The sequence below is a fragment of the Protopterus annectens genome, chromosome 7.part0 (genome assembly GCF_019279795.1).
Source record: "Protopterus annectens isolate FY-2018-M chromosome 7.part0, PAN1.0, whole genome shotgun sequence".
Lineage (NCBI taxonomy): Eukaryota > Metazoa > Chordata > Ceratodontiformes > Protopteridae > Protopterus > Protopterus annectens.
In genome coordinates, this window is record NC_056739.1 from 168,717,567 (window position 1) to 168,744,408 (window position 26,842).

A 26,842-nucleotide genomic window follows, 5' to 3' on the forward strand; every position below is an offset into this window, starting at 1 on the left:
TCTATTTTTAGGGGTGTGCTATCAATGTTATAATTTTCAGGGATATCTGATTCACCAAAGGGTATGATTATGCATTTTTTAGCATTTCATCTCAGATCATGGTTTTGACATCAGTCATTTGTCATTTTTAGGCCTGCTTGTAGGATGTCAACATCATTTGGGGATTGTATGATTGCTTCCAGCTTACAGTCGTCAGCGAGCTTTTTGAGCCAGAGGTTTCCAACATTAGCCTTCACTTCAGAGAACTATATACCAAACAGGAGGGGTCCCAACACTAAGCCCTGTGGGACACTGCTAGTAACAGGTTTCTTACTGGAAGTGGATTCACCTACTGGAGATGCTTTTTTTTATTGTGGTTCCCAAAGCATGGAATACCCTACCTGCTCAACTAAAAGCTCTGGAATTGGTTCTCCTTTATAACAAGTTCTAAAAAAAATGAAAGAAATTCTGACTGGGTATTCCTTTGCAGAATTACACTATTCACTTAGGTCATACCCAGTGCATATTAGTTCCTGATATCCTCCTCTAGGAATCTTCACTTACCACCTTTCTCTACCAAGAACCCTATTAACCAATATACTATGGCGACCCCACATACTTAGCAATCTTGTAATTATCTAATTCACTCCCTTTCTGCGCTCTCTCTAACCCTAAATTACCCCTTATAAATTTCTTCTTCCTTTAAACTCTAGTCCTTGTTTATACTCAAAACACATTGTCTCACACAGCAGCCTCTCACCAGCTTCTCAGATCTAGTTCACCTTCCTTATCTTAACTTTATCTCTGTTTTTCTCTCTACACTATTATTATATCCTGCTCGCTTTTTCCATCATACCCAAGCTTTACTTCAAGGATATTCACCCATTACTTGCTTAATCATTTTTTCATGTATACTCCATAAACATAGTCTTTCTGCAGCAACTGGAAAGACCCCAAAAGTACCTCACCAAGAGGATCAAAGGGCTCAAACAGATGCCATATGCTGCCTGGTTAAAGAAACTCCAGCTCTACTCAGTGGCATACCGCCTGCTCAGAGGCGATCTGTGCCTGACATATAAAGCCATGTCCAATCTGGAATTAATAGACATGCTGCACCTCAGAAAATCCAAATCCCATCGAGCTACGCGCTTGAGAGACTTGAGCCTCAGCACTGAAATAAATAGGACATGCTGGAGGGACAGATTCATAACCCAGAGGCTCCCTTCACTCTGGAATAAAATCCCAGTCCAGGTTAGGCAGAGTCCCTCATTGACTCTCTTCAAGAGGAATCTTGATGAGTGGATGTGAGATAGTAGGTTTACCCCGGGTATCACTTCTGTGTCACTGTTAGACAGAGGCACAGTATACTAACCTCGAAAAAGGGCATAGCAAAATTCATTTAAAATGGGTGACGATAGCCAAACACACTCTGGCTAGGCTTATAAATTCCCTAGGGCAGATAGCCTAGTATGAACCTATGAACCTATGAACCTATGTGTCCTGCTACCATTCTGGATGCAAACCTAGTTTTTAACAGGTGACCATAACACAAACCATTTCTTTCATCTCAGGTTAACAGCTAGTTGCAACCTAAACTTAAACAATACAACATGGGGCTGAGGGTTTATTCATTTTATTTATTCATTTATTTTACCCATGGTAGCAGGCACTGTTTGGTCATGAGGATGATTCAGCTCAAGTGATCAACTTAAAGTCTCCATCAAAAGTAAAAATATGAATTCTCCAAGCCCTCCAATGTAATATTGCTTATTATTTAACAAAGAAAAATATTAACATTTTAACCTAAATCACTTAGTTACAAGTAGTCAGTGGTTTTCTAACGAGGAGTTTCATTTCAAAAATTAAATGTCACTGTGTGTTCACCAAAATGTGCCTCCTGGCAGAGTGCTTTTCGATGCATTTTTCCTCTTTTCTGCACTGTGGTACAACCATGGAATAGATATATATAATTTAAAGGGTGAGTGGGTGAGGAAACTCCCACAAAAGGGGTGTTTCCCCCTTGCAAAAGATATTTTCTGTTTTTCTAAGTTTGTTTACTCACTGTTTTCAAATTCCATCATTTTTCTTCGCTTTGATAGATCGAATGTAAACCTAAAATAGTCATTGTATAATAAGGGCGCATTCCCATTCTATCTCCCTGGAGAAGGTAAGTCAACAGAGACAGCTTAACAATGTACTGCATGTCCAGACACTCATATATGTGTCGATATATATGTGGCACATTATTTTTCTCCAGAAGTTGCTACTTAAAGGGCAGCAGCAGAGAGCAGAGCAAAGTAGTATATTTTAATGGACAGGATAGGCTCGCATTACAAAAATGTAATCCAGAATAGTAAAAGATATAAAAAGATATAATTTTTGTAGAAAAAGTTGCTTTAAAAAATAAATTGTTACTCATGTTTTGCCACTTAGCAGAAAAAAAGTCAGCCATAAATCTGAATCAGTGCCTTAGTTAAACTGGTCACCGTTTCACTGTGGCTGTGGAATGTAATGGTGAAGGATGTGGGGTTTTATAACGCAAACTGAGAGTCATGCATATCGGTGGGAGGTAAAACATTCTCTTAGTACAATGCACAAACGTTTAAATCCAAAAAAAAGAACAGTTCACATGCAGGATGCATTGAATCTTTTAGTAATTGAACACTTTTGTTTTAAACAGCACTTCATCAAAATGAAGAAATCATACCCAGAATTCTCATTGAATAACTAAATAATCCTGACATAACAGCCGGTCAGCTTTCAAAGCTTCAAGGCACCTTCCACAATGCCCAAATTCTCAAATAGTGCAAGCTAAACTGACTAAAATTCAAGTTTGGGCACAAAGCTGTTTAGAGCTTTCTTGACAGCAGAGAGAGTGAAGTTGAGCCCTGAAAGGGCAAGGCTAGGAATAACAAAAATGAAATGTCCACACCCTGGGGGTGTAGGAAGGTAGCGGTTACTTCAACAGTGATCATTCGAACATCTACTGTTATGCTAAGTTCTACTTACAAAACTGCAATATGTTCTTCATATTGATCATTGCTGCAATAGCCTTAGCTATATCGGTAGATTAACATAGCTAACTATATTCGGCAGGTGAAAAGAGAAGGGTCCAGGAGCCCCTGGAGAATGAGCCTAGCAATGCATGATCTAGACCTAAAGAAGGAATCCAGCTTATAGTGCTTTGTAAAAGTATGTACAAAGCACAAAGTAGCAACTTCTAGAATACTTCTAGAATTTACCCCTTACCAAATAGCCATAGAAGAAGCCAAGGTTCTTGTAGAGTGGGCTTTGACCCTGCCTGGAATAAATGTGTCATGGTGAGTATAACAAAAGGTAATAGCCTTAGACAACCATTTGGAAATAGTCTGTTCTGACACTGGTTGTCCCTTCTTCTTACCTTCACAAGAATTGAACAATTGATACGATGTTCTGAAAGATTTTGTTCTGTCTGTTGAAAGAGGAGGATCCATGGACAGGCATGCTGAAATGGATGATAAATGAACCTTGACAGAGGAATAAGAAAGGCTATAGGATGGCAACTAACACAAATATTGGAAATCAGAGAACAACTAGCCCTGAATTGGTGGTGGTTATGTTGTTGGCCCTGACTAGAAAACCATTTGCATTTGCTAACATATGATTTTCTAGTAACAGGCTTTAGTGCTTCCATTAGTGCCTGCTGCATGTCCTCAGTAAGCATGTACCTAAAAGGAATTAAGACCTTATCATCCAAGCAGTAAAATGAAGATGACTGATTGTGGGGTGCATCAAACACTTATTTTCATGTGTGACTAGATCTATTCTGTGAGGAAGCTTGTGGTATTTGCCCCTGGCCATTTCCAAACAAATGAGAACCTCAGTTGCCTAGGCCAGAAGGGAGTCATCACAATGGTCTTAGGGGATTCCTTCTGAATCTTCAGAAGTACCCTGGAAATTAGTGGAAAGGGTGGAAAGGCATACAAGAACATTCCTGTCCAAAGAAAAGAAAAGGCATCTGTCTTCCAGACCTTCTTGCATGGAGTCCTGGAACAGAATTTTGCCAGTTGATTGTTCAGAGAAGAGGTGACGAGGTCTACTTGAGGAACGACCCACAGATGGATTAATTCTTGGAAGACCACTATATCTAGTTTCTATTCATGAGGACTCAACTTGTCTGTCATGCAGTTTTGTTCTGACAGAATGTAGGATGCCTGTACTGTGACACTGTGCTGTGAAGCTATATCCCAAATGAACATGGCTAGTTTGTAAAGCGGATGTAACCTGGTTCCTTCTTGCCTACTGATGTACAACATCACTGTAGTATTGTCTGTAATCACTTGAAGGGGTCCCAGGGACCAAGGATGGTTCAGATAATTGAGTGCCTTGTTCAGGGTAAACATCTCTTTGATATTTGTGCACTTGCAGCTGTCCTTAGTATCCCATACACCCTGCACTTTTATCGCTCATGAAACTGCTCCCCAAGCAAAGTCTGAAGCACCTATGGTAACTGACTGCTTAGGAGCAGGGAGGGAGAAGGGGAGACCTTGATTTAAGGACATGTGTTTTCTTTTTTCACCAAGTGACTTCTCTTCTGACAACCCCCAGTACTGGGATCTGAAAGGAAAAAAAGGTGTAGATGTTTCAGCCAAAGATATTTCAGATATCACTGTATCTTTCTCATATGAAGTCTTGCCAGGGGAATCATTAGAATCATAGATGCCATGAGACCCAAAATCCAGAAGTATTCCTTTGCAGTTACTGAAGTCTGAGTGGAAAACATCAGAAATAGATCTAAATAAAAATCTGTTTTTCCTGTTTAAGAAAAGGTCTTTGAAGTGGGGTGTATATCACTTTATCGAACGTGGAAAATATCGAAGTTGGAAACATCGAACTCAAAACAGCGAACTGAAAATATCAAAATGGGGGTAAAAAATGACACGTGGAGTGAAGATTAAAAATAACTTGCACCATGCAGGGGGCAAGACCCCCTGCACCCCTGACACACCCTGCCACTTAAATATACCACTTTGGAGATCTCACTTCAGTGCAGTACAGTGCGGAAACAGAAGATTTCCATTTCCTACACTGTAGCACAATCTCCGAGTTGGTATATTTAAGTAGCGGGGGGTGTGGGGGGTGCAGGGGGGCTTGCCCCCTGCCTACACCATTAATGTTCCATGTCCACATTGGGAACTGCCGTTGACATAATTTCTATGTTGTCAGGGTTCACTGTTTTGAGTTCGATATTTGGTGCTTCAATGTTATCTGCATTCAATGATGTGATATAAACCCTTGAAGTGAGGTGTCTAGTTGACATCCCAGGAACATAATGCTGTGTGAGGGAGTCAAGGTAGACTTTTGAATGTTCTCTTGGAATCCCAGCTTATGCAAGAGATCTCTCACCCAACAGAGAGTTTCCTGACATTTTAAAAAAAGTCTCTTCAAATATAAGCAAGTCATCTAAATATGGGAAAATGTGGATAATCTGTAGCCTACAATGAGCTATAATGGGAGCTAGAGCTTTTGTGAGCACTATTGGTACAGAGGACACTCCAAAAGGTAAGGCAGAGACCTGATAATGTTATCCAGACACACAAAACCGTAAGAATGTCTGAAGTCTGGATGAATAGGGATGTGATGTTAAGCATCTTTTAAGTCTAGTTTTGCCAAGACACTTGAAAGAGGAAGAAGAGGCAAAAGATTGGGCACTATCACAAACAGGTTTAGGAAAGAAAAATCCAGAACTGGTCTCCAAGCATTTTCTTTTTTGGGACTAGGAACATCCTTGAATAAAACCCCATCCCCACCTGGCAAGAAGCAACTGGTTGTGTCATTCCTTGGGATAGCATGTGATGAAAAACAGGTGGAAACAAAACAGTCTGAGGAATGGCCTCCTGGAAAGGAGGAATTTCCTCCCACTGCCATCGGTAACTCTGATGAAAGATTTTCATAACCCATTTGTCTGAAACAATCTGTTGTCAAAGAGAAAAATGGAGATTCAGCTTTTCTAGAAGAGGAAAAAGGGCCAGGGTCGGAAGGGGCCACAAGATCTATTGAACAGGCATTCAGACTTGTTGGAGTGTCCTTGGTTTTGGGAGGTGTGAGACTTCTTTTTAGAATCTTTTTGCCACTTCTTAAATGTCTGTTTACCTAAATTCTGTTCAGACTCCTTATTCTGTTTTTTTCCAAAACTGGATAAGGAGAAAGAAAATCCTTTGGACAATATGGAAAAGGAAGGCTGAAAAATCTTAAAGATTCCCTCGATCAGCTTGCCCCTCTCATCACACGTTTTGATCACCTCTGCATCAGAGGGGCCAAATATTAAATCTCTATCCAAAGGAGAATTTAAAATTTCATTTTTAACATTATCTGGGAGGTTTTGAGAATGCTGCCAAGCAAACTTCCTTAAAAGTATACCAATGGCCATAGCACTGGAAGAAGTACCAAAGACAATGAGTTGTGACCTCTACAATAGAAGAAACTGTTATTTAAATCAGATTTTTCTTCACAAGAAGAAACTGTAGTAAAACATTCCTTATACTTTCACAATATGTCAGAATAAACTTTAACATGCCAGCCTGACAATTTAAAATTCTGAAATTTAAAGTTGCAGAAGCATACACTTTTTTCCCATACCTATCAACAATTTTCATATCCTTATTAGAAAGAGTAGGATTAGAATTAAATAAGTGCTTAGCAGCAGAGGAGTCGGGTATGGGAAAAGTATATAAAAACCTTAAAAGGCCGAGGAACTTTATATATCCTATCTGTCCTTTTAGGGACAGCTGGCTGACTATCAGGAAAATTGCAGGCAGTAGGACACATCCTCTAAAGCAGACAGGACAGGAGGAATGGGTGTAGGTTCTGGAAACCTTTCTGTAACAACTCATAGTATTTTTTGAGCGACTGAGAAACTTCAGTGTTCTACCACTGAAAACATCGGGACATCCTAGCAATAGTCTCAGAGAAAGAGAAACCCTCACAGGGAGAATCACAAAGTGAGCTCTCTTCTGAGTCTGAAAGAAATCTGAAGACAAAACTCTGAATCTATCCCTGCATTTTCTTGTTCAGATTCAAAATCTGGAATCTCTTCAGGAAAGGTGGCATCCCTCTTTCTTTTACTAACTACTCCTATCCAAAGAAAATTGAGGAGGAGTACATACACGCTTGGTTTTCTATTTCTTCTTGACCAGAAAAATGGGGCCAACAGTGTTACTAATGGCAGCCGCTGCTTCCCCAGGAATGGGCACAGCATTCTGACACAACAGGGAAATCTTCCCTGTTTCCTCTCCCAGGACCAGCAATAGTGGTTCTCCCTTGCCCACTGAGGGGGGCTACCAACAGCCGCAGAGGACATAGCTATCCCCGGTCTATAGAAGCTGTAGGTGCTACACTAGAGGAGTTTAGAGTAAAAGATGAGTTGCCTGAGGTATAACAAATGGCTACAGCAGAGTCACCCACCTGCAGCTGAACAAATTGCTAGCCTGCTGTGCTGGCAAAGGCTGTTTGCTTAACGTTTTAGAACCAACTGTGAAGAATGATAGAATGACAATCTGTTCCATGGTCAAGTCAAAAACCCTGCCTCTATCCAGGGGAAGACAAGCAACACCACTAGTAAAACTACCAGTCCACAAAAATGTATGTTTTTTGACAGAAAAAACACAGTAAAACATACTTTCAAACACTATGGCAGCCTTACAAATTGAAAACAAACACAATTTCTCAGCAGAAAATATTTTATCAGTTAGATAACACTACTCTTAAACTGACAGAAACAAGGAGTTCTCCATTTAAAAGTAGATTACAGTCTTTAGACAATCCATTAAAACAAAGGTACTCCTACCTTTAAAATAACTTTCCTGAAGAAGAAAGTAATAAAACATGAGTAAAAAACAAAAACAAAAAAAAACCTTATCTACCGAGCTAAGGAAAGCACAAACCGACTGTTGATCCTCAAAAGCCTCAGAAGAGAGCACTCCTCAGCAGCAGTAAAGTTCTGAATGACTTTGCACCTAAACTTGTCATTTAGTCTGAGTGCATGGAACATGCCCTGAAGTTTTGGAAGCAGCTGTTATATGCTTAACAGGATATAACCCATAGAGCTAAGGCTACTGCAGCAGTGATCAATATGAAGAACATTCACAATTATCACAGCCTGTTAGCTGTAAACTTCAATAGTGGTACAAAGTAAATTTATTAATTTAACCCTTTGATCTTCTTATGGTTATTCCACAGGAAACTGGTTTAGCCTGGTTTAGAAAACAGATTGTTAGTACTACTACTTAAGATTAACAACTTATGTTTATCTATGGAAATTATATTGAAATGTATTTTTTTTACTTTTGAAGGGGAGTTCTATTGACAGACTTTGGGGTTAGCAATGGGGGCAGCATGCCCCCCACTTTTGCCAATGGAGTGTGTTACTAGGAACATATAGTTGTTTTTAATAGCAAGTACAACATCTATTTGAAATCTTGTGCACGATTTTTGGATGACATTTTTTTTTTCATCTGGAATGGAGGTTTAGTTGTTTTGAAAGAGTTTTGTGAGTATTTAAAAGCTTTTACAATATTTTTTAAATTTTCTTTCTCTGTTGAAAAAGATACCATTCATTTTTTGGATGTGATCTTATATAAAGATCATAAAACTTTTTTCATAATATTTTCAGGAAATCTATGTTTTCCAATAAGTATTTACAATTTGATATTGCCCACACTATATCTCAGAAGAGAAGCAACTTGAAAGATAGGTTTGTTTCTCTTTAGACCGGTATCAGATGATGATAATTTTTGGTACGAGGCGGACACATGGTAAAGATGTTTACAGATAAGAATTATCTAAATTCTTTATCAAAACAAATTTTTAATTTACCAAAGTAGGAAGGCTTGATATATATGCTCATATATTAATAAAAGCTATTGATGTCAAAACAGTTCTACCATCAGGACTATTATTAACAAGACCTGGAATTTTTTGGTAAAGCTGAATTCTGACGTGTAAACTAGAAGTTACACTTAGATTTAATTATGTTACATTTCAATTTGAAATACTTTTGAAAACAGTGGCTGTGCATCTGCTGTTCAAGGGTGATATGACAAAATTTGGAGCTTGCAGGTACTGCCATTGTATTTCAAAAAGCCCTTATGTGACAGTACATGGATATGAAAAGACATTCCATATAAGGAAAAGTACAATTGTAACATGAGTAGGATAGTTTACTTGGCTTCTTGTTTAACCTGCACCAGTTTTTACATTGGCAAGACAGAGAGACATTTGTGGACACGTATTCATGAATACTTGTCATGCGTTAAGAAAAAAGATGTTACTAATGCTTTGTATAAACATCTTTCCCTTTCTCTGGGTTTAAAAGGTTTTCATTTTTTTTTTTATCTTAAAACTGCCCAGGGTGGAGATTGTGAGACCTTGCTGTTAAACAGCGGAATTCCATTGGCAAGTGTTTCTTAATGCTGAGCCCCCCCCCCAGGGTTAAATGAATATGTTTCCACTCCACCGCTATTGAAGTTTAAAGCTGATATGTTGTGATAATTGTGATTACATCCGGATTATTTAGTTATTTAGTTGCCATTCTGGGTAGGATTTTTTTTTCATTCAGATGAAGTTCTGTTAAGAATGAAAGCATGCAATCATTAAAAGATTCAACATATCCTGTATGTGGACTGTTATTTTTTGGAGTTATTTGTGGTTTGAGTGAATGAATGGTGCTTTTGGAATTTTTGTTGGTTAACAGTGCAAACATTTTGTATTATATGCCCTCTAATAAAAACTGTATTTTTGCATGTGCTCAGAGCTTTCACCTTTAATATTCAGTGAGTAATCTGCTCAGTTCTGACCAGATCACTCAGATCTGCACAAAACTGGTGGTCAAGGACACCACATACACAAATACCATAGATATAGCCAATCTACTGGCAGACATGTTCAGTGAAAACTTCACCCCTCTGCCCCCCCCCCCAGCAGTAAATCAGGACATCCCCAGCACCTTCCCCCTCCCCTTATCTCTAGGGTACAAGTCATCACTGCCCTACAAAGGCAAAAAATACAGCCTCCATGGGACCCAATAACATCCCAAGTTGCATCCTACATGAACTCAGACAGGAACTTGCAGCACCATTAGGCACCCTATTCAACCAAAGCCTGAGTACCAGCTTCATCCCAGCCAAGTGGAGGACAGCCACTGTTGTCCCTTTGCACAAAGGTGGAGCATCCACCGATCCAAGAAATTATAGACCCATCAGCCTAACTAGCCTTATCTGCAAAGCCATGGAAAGGATTATCATGGACCTCATTAACAAGGACATTGGCAATTTGCAAACACTTGATCCCACACAGTTTGGTTTCGTCAAGGGGAGATCATTCCTGCTAAATTTGGTCGACTTCTTTGAGACAGTCACCAAAGCCATGGACGAGGGGATGACGGAGCACACTGCCTACCTTGACCTGGCCAAAGCCTTCGATACAATTCCCCACTCTGGTATAATAGATAAACTCTCTCAACTAGGCATCAATCCATATGTTACCAGATGGGTAGCAGACTGAGTCAATGATAGAACCCACCTAGTCAAAATAAGGAAAGCCACCTCGAGCAGTAGACCCATAACGAGTAGTGTATCCCAGGGATTGGTCATGGAGCCTCTATTGTTTGGGATATACTTTTTTGAGGTGCAGGCCAAAACCAGTGGGGTATGACTGACCATGTTTGCAGATGTCTGCAATCTGGGCACTGTCATCAATTCCCCTAGTGATGTGGACATCCTGCAAAAGGGTCTCACACAAAGGACTGGTGCCAGAAACATGGCCTCAAACTGTATGCCAAAAAAATGCATTATCATCCCCTTTGGGGAGAGTGATGTCCCTATAAATTATCACATTAATAACAAGCTCCTAAGCATGCAATCAGCCATGAGGGACTTGGGTACCCAGGTTAATAGCAAACTGACCTTTGGCCACCTCTGTTGTACGGAAAACTTTCTACGTGGCCCACCTAATTAGTAAGGGTATCTCATCCAGGAACAAGGAGGTCATAACATCCCTGTATTCTTACATTATAAGACCCATTGAGTACAATGCCCGTTTTGGCATGTACCTGACAAAGTACATGCAGCAGCTGAAGAGACCACAGAGGTTCTTCACCAGGAGAATTTGGGGACTCAGACATCTACCCTACACAAAAAGGCTAAAAACTCTGTCTGCAGAAGTGACCTCTGTCTGGCATACAAAGCAATCTCAGACACTGCCTTGATGGGACCGCAGCATATCCACAAGTCTAGCTCCACTCAAGTAACCCACATGCGCAACCTCAACCTGGTCTGTGACATCAGTAGGACTTGTTGGTAGGACAGATTTGGGTCCCAGAGACTCTCCCCTCTGTGGAATAGACTCCCTCTTTACATCAAGCAGAGTACTTCGTTAACCATTTTTAAGCACAACCTGGTTAACTGGATGGGGAACAGAAAATACACCCCTGGGATTCCACCTGTGTCCCTACTGGACAGGGGCTTTGGGTACTGACGTGTCTAACATGGCTAAACTCTTGGCTAGGCTTATAAGGGTCTCAGTGTCAATAGCCTAGTAACTTCCTATGATCCTGTGATCCTTTACAACCTCCCCTGACTGCATTAATGGCCTAGTAACTTCCTACGATCCTGTGATCCTTCACAACCTCCCCTGACTGCATCAATGGCCTAGTAACTTCTTATGATCCTGTGATCCTTCACAACTTACCCTGACTGCATTATATTAGCCATCTCAGTATCAAGCTTCTGTTGAATGGCGCACTGCCCTGTATGTTCTAAAACAGTGAATGTAAAATTTGGTCTGCTAGAAGCAATATGATTCATCTCTTTAGTCACTTCTTTTGTGACCTTGGTTATACATGAAGATAGATAAGTCTTCCAGACTAATACTGAGTTTTAGTTTACATAATTATTGGGCCTCACTGTCTCTCTGTTTACTTGTTTTTGAAGTTGTTGTTCCTTATTACCTCACAGTAACTAACAGTTAAGAATTTTATATTCACATACCTTTGTTGCTGTATTGAGATCTGCATAAAGTTACAGCAGACCTAATGTAACTGTACTGCTCATGCTCAAACCATCCACCCAGTAATGTACTGTATTATTGTAATGACTTTTAGCTCATTATGTAAATTTGCATTTGGATCTTTTATCCCTTGGATTCCTTATTAGTGGGCCTTGACTCAGTAATTGTACGTGTGTGTGTGTGTGTGTGTGTGTGTGTGTGTGTGTGTGTGTGTGTGTGTGTGTGTGTGTGTGTGTGTGTGTGCACGCGCGGGCACCCACATGTCTGTCTGTGTATTATACTGAAGGTGTTTAAAGACATAATTTTTAAAATTTTTCACAGCATCTCAATCAGCATAAATAAAATATCTCCTTCCTCATTGACCAGAACAATCTGTTGTCCAGCAAGTCTTTGTCTTTCCACACATAATATGAATTTATTCTTAAGTGAATTGCTGAAATTATTTCCTTTGGTATTTTTGTATCCTCTACTGTCCTTGGCATCCCCTGAACATGATGCTATAAATGTGTTTTTCAGAACAATTAACAGTTATACAGTTATACATACTTCCAACATTGCTAACATTTATTTGTGCAAATTAGTGGTTAGTAACACATTTGTTTGCTCTATTTGCTTATCAGTACACATCCACACTTAAAACAAAAAAGTCCACTATTAGTTCTGCTCAGAACGAAGATCCACATCAAAGGGCAATGATGTGAGGTTCCAATTACGTTGTTGTGGGCAGAGAGGGCTGGTTCATAAGTACTATCTCCTGTTTCAAAGTGATTGCTGGTGAACTGCCAACTGTCTCCCGTTCTTCAGTTCACCCGTCCTAATCTGCTACAATTTGGTGTATATTCATAGCCAGCAGTAACGTAAAGTCTGAATTCTAGGATTCTTCTGCACCTAGAACAAAGAGTTTTATTTGCTGCCTTACTTCCAGCTGAAGTTCTTAGCTTTGATCAGTACTTCCTTTCACAGCAAGTCCTTTACGTGCTCCACACTTCACCTTAATTATCTGTAGATTTTTAACTGCGGTCCCATGTAAAGTTCTTTTTAAAGTTTTCGGAATCCTTATTAAATAAGCCCTTCTTGTTGTGTAGGTCAGGTTTTGCTTTGTTTGTTTCTTTAACATATTGTTGATAATTATCTCATTAGATGTAATTTATAGTTTACATCCTTCATTTACACTGAAACCGACACACATGAAGCAAAATCTAGTTTGGACAATCTCTCTTTAATCTTTAATTACTATGGTTCTCTTTCATGTATACAAATAAAAACTTTGTTTTCTTCATAATTTAAAATAGTAAGCAGCTTTTCCCCATTCTACTACTAATGCCATATCTTCAAAGGCACATTTTGTTGTCACGTAATCAAAGTATTTATGGCTGTCCCCCAGTGGCTATATAGTTAGCATCTTCTGTGTAATTCTGTACAGAGATGCTCAGTGTATCAGGTAACAATCAGTCATTCATGCATTCTTAAATCATTTTTATGTTCACAATACTCATGCCAGTATCCAGATGTACAATAAATAGGGCATGCCACATTATTTATTTTATCTATTTTTCCATTTGTTTGTTTGGTAACTGAGACAACAGAAAAATACTGAAGGACAGATTTTTGCCACAGCCTGGGAAGACAGAAGTACAACTGCACAAAGGAATACACAACAGAAATTGTAAAACATTACAGCACACATTACTGAGTGTGTGTGCGTGCGTGTGTGTGTGTGTGTGTGTGTGTGTGTGTGTGTGTGTGTGTGTGTGTGTGTGTGTCTGTATTATATAAGCACTCTGACAAAAGATACATTGTGGGAAAATTAGTAACACATTTGAAAAATATTGTGTAACATAGAGAAAACAAGACATGTAGTAACTTTGGAATGAAATCACTCACTTCCCACACACCCACGCACACACAAAACTATGTCAAAGGCTTTTTTCTTTTATCACCCTTTTCACTCTCCATTTTCTCCCTGCCCCTTTTGGTTTCCTCCTTTTTTCTTTTTCTTGTCTCATGTAAGCTAAATCAGAATACCTGTTTCAGAAGGTAGATACCTACTTTTTAGCTTGCTGGTAGCTTAATGTCATGGTGGGGCCAAGATGAGCAGAAAACATTACTCTTTGGTTTTGAATTCTGAAATGGTCTCACTGTTCCTGATGCTTGCAGGATAGGCATGTATAATCTTTAGCTCTGTTGTCTGGAAGCTAAATGTTGGTCCTACTGACATTTGTAATTGGCATACGTGCATGAAAATTCCTTTGTGTACCAACTGCACTTTTAGTTTGCTGACTCTAATTTAGAACTGCATTGGATTAGAATTCCATTTCTGTAACTGAATAATCCGTTGAAACAGACATGTTTCTCTTAGTGGAAAGGCTCAGAAATTGAATAAAGTGATGTGATTTTACTCAGGATCACACACTATGAAAGTCTGAGTTGATCGTATTCAAAACTATACTGCGATGCCATTTCATAAACAGCCCTTGGTATCGTGTATTTTAACAGGAGAGAATGAAATACCTTGCAGTATAGTGTGTCTCCTGAGAAGGAACGGAAGGAGATGGAGTATTGACTTACATAGTTTATCCTGAGCTCGTTATTCGCTACGTTCTATGACTCTGTCCATCTTTGGAGGCCATGAGCTTCACCCCCCCTATATCAAACATCCAGAAATAAAACATCACACAAAATATATTACACGACAGGAAACATCAAAAATCATATATAATCAAATTATGAAAGCCACAAAGTGTTACAATGATGAAGTGTGATAGATGTGGGATGCCAAATCCTCGATGCTTTATACACTATTAAAGAGACATGTAAACAGCACTGAGATATTCAGAAACGATCAGGCAGTGGGCATTCTATGCTTTATACACTATTAAAGAGACATGTAAACAGCACTGAGATATTCAGAAACGATCAGGCAGTGGGCACTCTATGCTTTATACACTATTAAAGAGACATGTAAACAGCACTGAGATATTCAGAAACGATCAGGCAGTGGGCACTCTATGCTTTATACACTATTAAAGAGACATGTAAACAGCACTGAGATATTCAGAAACGATCAGGCAGTGGGCACTCTATGCTTTATACACTATTAAAGAGACATGTAAACAGCACTGAGATATTCAGAAACGATCAGGCAGTGGGCACTCTATGCTTTATACACTATTAAAGAGACATGTAAACAGCACTGAGATATTCAGAAACGATCAGGCAGTGGGCACTCTATGCTTTATACACTATTAAAGAGACATGTAAACAGCACTGAGATATTCAGAAACGATCAGGCAGTGGGCACTCTATGCTTTATACACTATTAAAGAGACATGTAAACAGCACTGAGATATTCAGAAACGATCAGGCAGTGGGCACTCTATGCTTTATACACTATTAAAGAGACATGTAAACAGCACTGAGATATTCAGAAACGATCAGGCAGTGGGCACTCTATGCTTTATACACTATTAAAGAGACATGTAAACAGCACTGAGATATTCAGAAACGATCAGGCAGTGGGCACTCTATGCTTTATACACTATTAAAGAGACATGTAAACAGCACTGAGATATTCAGAAACGATCAGGCAGTGGGCACTCTATGCTTTATACACTATTAAAGAGACATGTAAACAGCACTGAGATATTCAGAAACGATCAGGCAGTGGGCACTCTATGCTTTATACACTATTAAAGAGACATGTAAACAGCACTGAGATATTCAGAAACGATCAGGCAGTGGGCACTCTATGCTTTATACACTATTAAAGAGACATGTAAACAGCACTGAGATATTCAGAAACGATCAGGCAGTGGGCACTCTATGCTTTATACACTATTAAAGAGACATGTAAACAGCACTGAGATATTCAGAAACGATCAGGCAGTGGGCACTCTATGCTTTATACACTATTAAAGAGACATGTAAACAGCACTGAGATATTCAGAAACGATCAGGCAGTGGGCACTCTATGCTTTATACACTATTAAAGAGACATGTAAACAGCACTGAGATATTCAGAAACGATCAGGCAGTGGGCACTCTATGCTTTATACACTATTAAAGAGACATGTAAACAGCACTGAGATATTCAGAAACGATCAGGCAGTGGGCACTCTATGCTTTATACACTATTAAAGAGACATGTAAACAGCACTGAGATATTCAGAAACGATCAGGCAGTGGGCACTCTATGCTTTATACACTATTAAAGAGACATGTAAACAGCACTGAGATATTCAGAAACGATCAGGCAGTGGGCACTCTATGCTTTATACACTATTAAAGAGACATGTAAACAGCACTGAGATATTCAGAAACGATCAGGCAGTGGGCACTCTATGCTTTATACACTATTAAAGAGACATGTAAACAGCACTGAGATATTCAGAAACGATCAGGCAGTGGGCACTCTATGCTTTATACACTATTAAAGAGACATGTAAACAGCACTGAGATATTCAGAAACGATCAGGCAGTGGGCACTCTATGCTTTATACACTATTAAAGAGACATGTAAACAGCACTGAGATATTCAGAAACGATCAGGCAGTGGGCACTCTATGCTTTATACACTATTAAAGAGACATGTAAACAGCACTGAGATATTCAGAAACGATCAGGCAGTGGGCACTCTATGCTTTATACACTATTAAAGAGACATGTAAACAGCACTGAGATATTCAGAAACGATCAGGCAGTGGGCACTCTATGCTTTATACACTATTAAAGAGACATGTAAACAGCACTGAGATATTCAGAAACGATCAGGCAGTGGGCACTCTATGCTTTATACACTATTAAAGAGACATGTAAACAGCACTGAGATATTCAGAAACGATCAGGCAGTGGGCACTCTATGCTTTATACACTATTAAAGAGACATGTAAACAGCACTGAGATATTCAGAAACGATCAGGCAGTGGGCACTCTATGCTTTATACACTATTAAAGAGACATGTAAACAGCACTGAGATATTCAGAAACGATCAGGCAGTGGGCACTCTATGCTTTATACACTATTAAAGAGACATGTAAACAGCACTGAGATATTCAGAAACGATCAGGCAGTGGGCACTCTATGCTTTATACACTATTAAAGAGACATGTAAACAGCACTGAGATATTCAGAAACGATCAGGCAGTGGGCACTCTATGCTTTATACACTATTAAAGAGACATGTAAACAGCACTGAGATATTCAGAAACGATCAGGCAGTGGGCACTCTATGCTTTATACACTATTAAAGAGACATGTAAACAGCACTGAGATATTCAGAAACGATCAGGCAGTGGGCACTCTATGCTTTATACACTATTAAAGAGACATGTAAACAGCACTGAGATATTCAGAAACGATCAGGCAGTGGGCACTCTATGCTTTATACACTATTAAAGAGACATGTAAACAGCACTGAGATATTCAGAAACGATCAGGCAGTGGGCACTCTATGCTTTATACACTATTAAAGAGACATGTAAACAGCACTGAGATATTCAGAAACGATCAGGCAGTGGGCACTCTATGCTTTATACACTATTAAAGAGACATGTAAACAGCACTGAGATATTCAGAAACGATCAGGCAGTGGGCACTCTATGCTTTATACACTATTAAAGAGACATGTAAACAGCACTGAGATATTCAGAAACGATCAGGCAGTGGGCACTCTATGCTTTATACACTATTAAAGAGACATGTAAACAGCACTGAGATATTCAGAAACGATCAGGCAGTGGGCACTCTATGCTTTATACACTATTAAAGAGACATGTAAACAGCACTGAGATATTCAGAAACGATCAGGCAGTGGGCACTCTATGCTTTATACACTATTAAAGAGACATGTAAACAGCACTGAGATATTCAGAAACGATCAGGCAGTGGGCACTCTATGCTTTATACACTATTAAAGAGACATGTAAACAGCACTGAGATATTCAGAAACGATCAGGCAGTGGGCACTCTATGCTTTATACACTATTAAAGAGACATGTAAACAGCACTGAGATATTCAGAAACGATCAGGCAGTGGGCACTCTATGCTTTATACACTATTAAAGAGACATGTAAACAGCACTGAGATATTCAGAAACGATCAGGCAGTGGGCACTCTATGCTTTATACACTATTAAAGAGACATGTAAACAGCACTGAGATATTCAGAAACGATCAGGCAGTGGGCACTCTATGCTTTATACACTATTAAAGAGACATGTAAACAGCACTGAGATATTCAGAAACGATCAGGCAGTGGGCACTCTATGCTTTATACACTATTAAAGAGACATGTAAACAGCACTGAGATATTCAGAAACGATCAGGCAGTGGGCACTCTATGCTTTATACACTATTAAAGAGACATGTAAACAGCACTGAGATATTCAGAAACGATCAGGCAGTGGGCACTCTATGCTTTATACACTATTAAAGAGACATGTAAACAGCACTGAGATATTCAGAAACGATCAGGCAGTGGGCACTCTATGCTTTATACACTATTAAAGAGACATGTAAACAGCACTGAGATATTCAGAAACGATCAGGCAGTGGGCACTCTATGCTTTATACACTATTAAAGAGACATGTAAACAGCACTGAGATATTCAGAAACGATCAGGCAGTGGGCACTCTATGCTTTATACACTATTAAAGAGACATGTAAACAGCACTGAGATATTCAGAAACGATCAGGCAGTGGGCACTCTATGCTTTATACACTATTAAAGAGACATGTAAACAGCACTGAGATATTCAGAAACGATCAGGCAGTGGGCACTCTATGCTTTATACACTATTAAAGAGACATGTAAACAGCACTGAGATATTCAGAAACGATCAGGCAGTGGGCACTCTATGCTTTATACACTATTAAAGAGACATGTAAACAGCACTGAGATATTCAGAAACGATCAGGCAGTGGGCACTCTATGCTTTATACACTATTAAAGAGACATGTAAACAGCACTGAGATATTCAGAAACGATCAGGCAGTGGGCACTCTATGCTTTATACACTATTAAAGAGACATGTAAACAGCACTGAGATATTCAGAAACGATCAGGCAGTGGGCACTCTATGCTTTATACACTATTAAAGAGACATGTAAACAGCACTGAGATATTCAGAAACGATCAGGCAGTGGGCACTCTATGCTTTATACACTATTAAAGAGACATGTAAACAGCACTGAGATATTCAGAAACGATCAGGCAGTGGGCACTCTATGCTTTATACACTATTAAAGAGACATGTAAACAGCACTGAGATATTCAGAAACGATCAGGCAGTGGGCACTCTATGCTTTATACACTATTAAAGAGACATGTAAACAGCACTGAGATATTCAGAAACGATCAGGCAGTGGGCACTCTATGCTTTATACACTATTAAAGAGACATGTAAACAGCACTGAGATATTCAGAAACGATCAGGCAGTGGGCACTCTATGCTTTATACACTATTAAAGAGACATGTAAACAGCACTGAGATATTCAGAAACGATCAGGCAGTGGGCACTCTATGCTTTATACACTATTAAAGAGACATGTAAACAGCACTGAGATATTCAGAAACGATCAGGCAGTGGGCACTCTATGCTTTATACACTATTAAAGAGACATGTAAACAGCACTGAGATATTCAGAAACGATCAGGCAGTGGGCACTCTATGCTTTATACACTATTAAAGAGACATGTAAACAGCACTGAGATATTCAGAAACGATCAGGCAGTGGGCACTCTATGCTTTATACACTATTAAAGAGACATGTAAACAGCACTGAGATATTCAGAAACGATCAGGCAGTGGGCACTCTATGCTTTATACACTATTAAAGAGACATGTAAACAGCACTGAGATATTCAGAAACGATCAGGCAGTGGGCACTCTATGCTTTATACACTATTAAAGAGACATGTAAACAGCACTGAGATATTCAGAAACGATCAGGCAGTGGGCACTCTATGCTTTATACACTATTAAAGAGACATGTAAACAGCACTGAGATATTCAGAAACGATCAGGCAGTGGGCACTCTATGCTTTATACACTATTAAAGAGACATGTAAACAGCACTGAGATATTCAGAAACGATCAGGCAGTGGGCACTCTATGCTTTATACACTATTAAAGAGACATGTAAACAGCACTGAGATATTCAGAAACGATCAGGCAGTGGGCACTCTATGCTTTATACACTATTAAAGAGACATGTAAACAGCACTGAGATATTCAGAAACGATCAGGCAGTGGGCACTCTATGCTTTATACACTATTAAAGAGACATGTAAACAGCACTGAGATATTCAGAAACGATCAGGCAGTGGGCACTCTATGCTTTATACACTATTAAAGAGACATGTAAACAGCACTGAGATATTCAGAAACGATCAGGCAGTGGGCACTCTATGCTTTATACACTATTAAAGAGACATGTAAACAGCACTGAGATATTCAGAAACGATCAGGCAGTGGGCACTCTATGCTTTATACACTATTAAAGAGACATGTAAACAGCACTGAGATATTCAGAAACGATCAGGCAGTGGGCACTCTATGCTTTATACACTATTAAAGAGACATGTAAACAGCACTGAGATATTCAGAAACGATCAGGCAGTGGGCACTCTATGCTTTATACACTATTAAAGAGACATGTAAACAGCACTGAGATATTCAGAAACGATCAGGCAGTGGGCACTCTATGCTTTATACACTATTAAAGAGACATGTAAACAGCACTGAGATATTCAGAAACGATCAGGCAGTGGGCACTCTATGCTTTATACACTATTAAAGAGACATGTAAACAGCACTGAGATATTCAGAAACGATCAGGCAGTGGGCACTCTATGCTTTATACACTATTAAAGAGACATGTAAACAGCACTGAGATATTCAGAAACGATCAGGCAGTGGGCACTCTATGCTTTATACACTATTAAAGAGACATGTAAACAGCACTGAGATATTCAGAAACGATCAGGCAGTGGGCACTCTATGCTTTATACACTATTAAAGAGACATGTAAACAGCACTGAGATATTCAGAAACGATCAGGCAGTGGGCACTCTATGCTTTATACACTATTAAAGAGACATGTAAACAGCACTGAGATATTCAGAAACGATCAGGCAGTGGGCACTCTATGCTTTATACACTATTAAAGAGACATGTAAACAGCACTGAGATATTCAGAAACGATCAGGCAGTGGGCACTCTATGCTTTATACACTATTAAAGAGACATGTAAACAGCACTGAGATATTCAGAAACGATCAGGCAGTGGGCACTCTATGCTTTATACACTATTAAAGAGACATGTAAACAGCACTGAGATATTCAGAAACGATCAGGCAGTGGGCACTCTATGCTTTATACACTATTAAAGAGACATGTAAACAGCACTGAGATATTCAGAAACGATCAGGCAGTGGGCACTCTATGCTTTATACACTATTAAAGAGACATGTAAACAGCACTGAGATATTCAGAAACGATCAGGCAGTGGGCACTCTATGCTTTATACACTATTAAAGAGACATGTAAACAGCACTGAGATATTCAGAAACGATCAGGCAGTGGGCACTCTATGCTTTATACACTATTAAAGAGACATGTAAACAGCACTGAGATATTCAGAAACGATCAGGCAGTGGGCACTCTATGCTTTATACACTATTAAAGAGACATGTAAACAGCACTGAGATATTCAGAAACGATCAGGCAGTGGGCACTCTATGCTTTATACACTATTAAAGAGACATGTAAACAGCACTGAGATATTCAGAAACGATCAGGCAGTGGGCACTCTATGCTTTATACACTATTAAAGAGACATGTAAACAGCACTGAGATATTCAGAAACGATCAGGCAGTGGGCACTCTATGCTTTATACACTATTAAAGAGACATGTAAACAGCACTGAGATATTCAGAAACGATCAGGCAGTGGGCACTCTATGCTTTATACACTATTAAAGAGACATGTAAACAGCACTGAGATATTCAGAAACGATCAGGCAGTGGGCACTCTATGCTTTATACACTATTAAAGAGACATGTAAACAGCACTGAGATATTCAGAAACGATCAGGCAGTGGGCACTCTATGCTTTATACACTATTAAAGAGACATGTAAACAGCACTGAGATATTCAGAAACGATCAGGCAGTGGGCACTCTATGCTTTATACACTATTAAAGAGACATGTAAACAGCACTGAGATATTCAGAAACGATCAGGCAGTGGGCACTCTATGCTTTATACACTATTAAAGAGACATGTAAACAGCACTGAGATATTCAGAAACGATCAGGCAGTGGGCACTCTATGCTTTATACACTATTAAAGAGACATGTAAACAGCACTGAGATATTCAGAAACGATCAGGCAGTGGGCACTCTATGCTTTATACACTATTAAAGAGACATGTAAACAGCACTGAGATATTCAGAAACGATCAGGCAGTGGGCACTCTATGCTTTATACACTATTAAAGAGACATGTAAACAGCACTGAGATATTCAGAAACGATCAGGCAGTGGGCACTCTATGCTTTATACACTATTAAAGAGACATGTAAACAGCACTGAGATATTCAGAAACGATCAGGCAGTGGGCACTCTATGCTTTATACACTATTAAAGAGACATGTAAACAGCACTGAGATATTCAGAAACGATCAGGCAGTGGGCACTCTATGCTTTATACACTATTAAAGAGACATGTAAACAGCACTGAGATATTCAGAAACGATCAGGCAGTGGGCACTCTATGCTTTATACACTATTAAAGAGACATGTAAACAGCACTGAGATATTCAGAAACGATCAGGCAGTGGGCACTCTATGCTTTATACACTATTAAAGAGACATGTAAACAGCACTGAGATATTCAGAAACGATCAGGCAGTGGGCACTCTATGCTTTATACACTATTAAAGAGACATGTAAACAGCACTGAGATATTCAGAAACGATCAGGCAGTGGGCACTCTATGCTTTATACACTATTAAAGAGACATGTAAACAGCACTGAGATATTCAGAAACGATCAGGCAGTGGGCACTCTATGCTTTATACACTATTAAAGAGACATGTAAACAGCACTGAGATATTCAGAAACGATCAGGCAGTGGGCACTCTATGCTTTATACACTATTAAAGAGACATGTAAACAGCACTGAGATATTCAGAAACGATCAGGCAGTGGGCACTCTATGCTTTATACACTATTAAAGAGACATGTAAACAGCACTGAGATATTCAGAAACGATCAGGCAGTGGGCACTCTATGCTTTATACACTATTAAAGAGACATGTAAACAGCACTGAGATATTCAGAAACGATCAGGCAGTGGGCACTCTATGCTTTATACACTATTAAAGAGACATGTAAACAGCACTGAGATATTCAGAAACGATCAGGCAGTGGGCACTCTATGCTTTATACACTATTAAAGAGACATGTAAACAGCACTGAGATATTCAGAAACGATCAGGCAGTGGGCACTCTATGCTTTATACACTATTAAAGAGACATGTAAACAGCACTGAGATATTCAGAAACGATCAGGCAGTGGGCACTCTATGCTTTATACACTATTAAAGAGACATGTAAACAGCACTGAGATATTCAGAAACGATCAGGCAGTGGTCAGCCTTGTTTCCATAATGGTTAGGCTGTGAATGTTCAGTACAGAAGGCATTTTAAAATGCACTTTTCTCCATTATGTGATGGACGTTAGGCCCTCAGACTGAGCTGGGACTTACGCTTATGGAGTGAAAACATCATGCAGATGACCTGGAGATCCTGTGTTCTACTGTGAAAAAATATAATCATAGGAATACTGTCACCCAACAATATAAGGACAAAAAATGAGAAAATGGAAGATAAAGAACAACCACAAATGTAAGAATGGAAGTGGTGCTGTAGAATAGAGTGTGTGTGCTGTATCTTTAAGAAGCATTTCAAGGACTGAATGTGCATATAAATAGCAAGCACCTGCTAGCTTCAGTGCCATTTTGAGAGTGCAGCCAGAGAGTGAGCATGCTTTAGTGTAATAGCTAGTTTGTTTATAAGTTTATCTAAGTTAAAGTTATTAAACCTCAATCCTGATACATTTTGTACATAATAAAGTTGTTTGAACAGAACCCACAAACACTCGTCTAATTTATCCTCACTACACGAGTGACAGGTACCCTCCCTCTAACTAAGCTATGCACATAATTAGCCTGAAGTAAATGAATATGATGCACAAAACAAATGTATTTCTTTTTTTTTTTTTTCTTTGATCATGAGGAGGCACATTCAAAGCCACTGATTTGTTGTACTCCATCCTCATGTAGGTTTAGCCACGGTATGGATCTGTGGTTTGTCATTAACCATTACCCATGACAAATGCAGTAGCAATGAAAGTATCATTGACTGAGTACTGAGTACTAACAACTCAGAGTAGTTACAGTCTCTCATCCGGTATCTTACGAAACTCCCTCAGTGACCATCACCCAAGCCTGTCACAGTCTCTCATCCGGTATCTTACGAAACTCCCTCAGTGGCCATCATCCAAGCCTGTCACAGTCTCTCTTCAGGTATTTTACCAAACTCCCTCAGTGACCATCACCCAAGCCTGTCACAGTCTCTAATCAGGTATCTTACCAAACTCCCTCAGTGACCATCATCCAAGCCTGTCACAGTCTCTTATCAGGTATATTACCAAACTACCTCAGTGACCATCATCCAAGCATGTCACAGTCTCTAATCAGGTATCTTACCAAACTCCCTCAGTGACCATCATCCAAGCCTGTCACAGTCTCTCATCAGGTTTATTACCAAACTACCTCAGTGACCATCATCCAAGCCTGTCACAGTCTCTAATCAGGTATCTTACCAAACTCCCTCAGTGACCATCATCCAAGCCTGTCACAGTCTCTAATCAGGTATCTTACCAAACTCCCTCAGTGACCATCATCCAAGCCTGTCACAGTCTCTCATCAGGTATCTTGCCAGACGCCCTCAGTGACCATCACCCAAGCCTGTCACAGTCTCTAATCAGGTATCTTACCAAACTCCCTCAGTAACCATCATCCAAGCCTGTCACAGTCTCTCTTCAGGTATCTTACCAGACTCCCTCAGTGACCATCATCCAAGCCTGTCACAGTCTCTCTTCAGGTATCTTACCAAACTCCCTCAGTGACCATCATCCAAGCCTGTCATAGTCTCTCATCAGGTATCTTACCAAATTCCCTCAGTGGCCATCATCCAAGCCTGTCAGTCTCTCATCAGGTATCTTACCAGACTCCCTCAGTGACCATCATCCAAGCCTGTCACAGTCTCTCATCAGGTATCTTACCAGACTCCCTCAGTGACCATCATCCAAGCCTGTCACAGTCTCTCATCAGGTAACTTACCAAACTCCCTCAGTGACCATCATCCAAACCTGTTACAGTCTCTCATCAGGTATCTTACCAGACTCCCTCAGTGACCATCATCCAAGCCTGTCACAGTCTCTCATCAGGTATCTTACCAAACTCCCTCAGTGACCATCATCCAAGCCTGTCACAGTCTCTCATCAGGTATCTTACCAACCTCCCTCAGTGACCATCATCCAAGCCTGTCACAATCTCTCTTCAGGTATCTTAGCAAATTCCCTCAGTGACCATCATCTAAGCCTGACACAGTCTCTCATCAGGTATCTTACCAAATTCCCTTAGTCCTCAGTGACCATCATCCAAGCCTGTCACAGTCTCTCTTCAGGTATCTTACCAAATTTCCTTAGTGACCATCCCCCAAGCCTGTCACAGTCTCTCTTCAGGTATCTTACCAAATTCCCTCAGTGACCATCATCTAAGCCTGTCACAGTCTCTCATCAGGTATCTTACCAAATCCCTTAGTGACCATCACCCAAGCCTGTCACAGTCTCTTTTCAGGTATCTTACCAAATTCCCTGAGTGATCATCACCCAAGCCTGTCACGGTCTCTCTTCAGGTACCTTTCCAAACTCCCACTGTGACCATCATCTAAGCCTGTCACAGTCTCTCTTCAGGTACCTTTCCAAACTCCCATAGTGACCATCATCCAACTCTCATTTTCTGGGGTCAATAAAAAAATCAATAAAAATATAATTTTCAAGTGGGCATGAGCCAAAAGGCATTTCTACAATGCACTTCCAATGAATTAGTGAAATAATGCAAACAATATCATCTAAAATCTTTACCCCCTAGATGACACTGTCAACTACTTTATCCACACCTTCCAAACTATTCTGAACTCTTCTACTCCTATATATATAAGAAAAGGATTAAATGCATTTTTGTCCCTTGGATGTCAACAGAAATTAAGGAACTTGTGTTAATTAAGTGCAAAGCTTGGAAATACTGGAAAAGCTCTCAAACAACCCACTCTAGGCAAAATTATAATATATATATAGACATTAGATTACATACATCATTTTCAAAAGCAAGCAAATGTTTCTTTAACCAGCATAATCAGCATTAAAATAATTGCAAAAATACTGGTCAAAACATTGACAAACTTGTTTAAGCCAGGGTGAAAAAACATATCCAGCCCGACTCCTCTCTCCATTGAAGCTGATATTAACATAGACTGGAAGGAAAAATGTCTGTTCACTGATGAGACAGTTGCAAATCTGGGCTGATACATAAGATGAAGTAGAGAGAGAAGATAACATGAGAGCTGGTAAGACAGTTGGAATTATCTAAGATGTGGCAACTTAAATCCTTTGCAAAACAATGGAAATGGGAAACAAAACCAAGACAGGAATTCAGAAGTAGGGCAGGAGCAGTAGAAGATGGAGGT